Genomic DNA, 1,613 nt, shown 5'->3' with positions numbered 1-1,613 from the left:
CACTCCTCCCTCATCATCTCTTCCTCTATTCTTTGTTCCTCACACGAACACCGACACTCCATGCGAATGACGACCTCTGCTTCCAAACACCGACCTTCGTTGGCTGCTTCCAAACTCTGATTTCACTATTAGGTGGCCAAGCCCTAACCCAATGCATGCCTTTAATGGTAAAAATCTTACCCAATCTCTGTTGTGTGTTAAATGTGATAAGGAATTTATTATGAAATGTGTAAGTCTGATCATTGTTAGGGCCCCGATTGGATCTTGGCATTTTCCCTAAATGCTTTGGTCAAAGAAGAGAAAGAAGTAAGGATACTCTCGAATTTTTTAAGGATCGTTAGGGTTCTGTGTAGATGAGCAAATGCATTTTTACCCATTCTGATATGTTTTTAATTCAATTTCCATATTTTTAAGTTGGAAGACTTTGCAAACCATAATGCATTTGACTTGCCAACAAAATATGACCCAACACATCTAGTCTTTAATGATGACATTCATGTTAGAACCCTGGACTTTTTGTTTTACTACTTGGATAATCTCAATCAACTCTACTATAATCATCATCATTGAATGTCAGGGGACAGCTTTAGTGGTACTTGCTGGGCTCATTTCAGCTTTAAAAGTTGTTGGTGGATCCTTATTTGACCATAGGTTTTCATTCCTCGGTGCTGGAGAAGTAAGTCCATAATGTCTAACATCTTAAAAATACTCCTTGTAATGTTGATTTACTATATTAACATTTGATGCTGCCTTGGTTTGATTTCAAAGGTTCGTTTTTGACATTTTTATGATTAGATTTGATTTTTCAGCCTAGATTGATTTTATTCCTAAATAAGATATCAATGTGTACTTGTCTTTGGCCATGACTTTTTGTATTTTGGCATGGAGTCCAAGTTTGTATTTAGAACTCTGTGTTTTTACTTTTGTAGTTTTTACATTTTACATATGTTTTTAGGACTTTGCAGGTTATGGTGCAAGTTTAGTAGTTTCTAAGTTGTTTTGATATTTGTTATTGCTTTTTTTTTTTTTTTTTTTATCTTATTTCAATCTATGTTGGTGCTATAAGTGAATAGTTCAAGGTTTGATACATTAACATTGTGCAGGTGGGAGCATAGTTAGAATGATTTTGCTAGGATTACTTCATATGGGATTGATAGGTGTGTAATTTTGGGGGATTGGTTTTAGTTTTGGAAATGTACTATTTTATATAGGGGTTGATAGTTAGACATACTTTTGAAATTATTCATTTGGGGTTGACTATAATATTAGATTTGTTCATATCGGTGAAAGTTTGTTGAAATGACATTTGTTGTTTATTTTGTTGATGAATGTGTGTGTATATATAACAATCTATTTGTTTGTTTTGTTGAGAATTTGTTGAATTCAAATGTATATCATCTTACTTGACATGTAAAAAGAGTCAAGTATAATATCTTATTTGACAGGAAAATTATGTCAGGAAATATATAATTGGCAGTGTTTTGGTGTCAAGTAATTTGAATATACTTGACAGTCGATTACTCGACGCTTTTTTAAACATCAAGTATAGAATTAACTCCAAAATTATCTTAATTTTTGAGGCGTTATAAATGAGAAATAATTCTTTTTTGTTA

General features: G+C 32.6%; 1 long non-coding RNA gene across 1 annotated transcript; it reads left to right on the top strand.

Moving 5' to 3' along the window:
• On the top strand, positions 1-1,278 carry LOC107991980 (uncharacterized). Its single transcript, XR_001764334.2, has 3 exons — positions 1-167; positions 578-676; positions 1,104-1,278. It is a non-coding gene; the product is annotated as an uncharacterized LOC107991980 (long non-coding RNA).
• Positions 1,279-1,613: the final 335 nt, after the last annotated feature.

The sequence above is a fragment of the Cucumis melo genome, chromosome 9 (genome assembly GCF_025177605.1).
Source record: "Cucumis melo cultivar AY chromosome 9, USDA_Cmelo_AY_1.0, whole genome shotgun sequence".
Taxonomy (NCBI): Eukaryota; Viridiplantae; Streptophyta; class Magnoliopsida; order Cucurbitales; family Cucurbitaceae; genus Cucumis; species Cucumis melo.
This window is presented reverse-complemented; position numbering and strand designations above follow the sequence as displayed.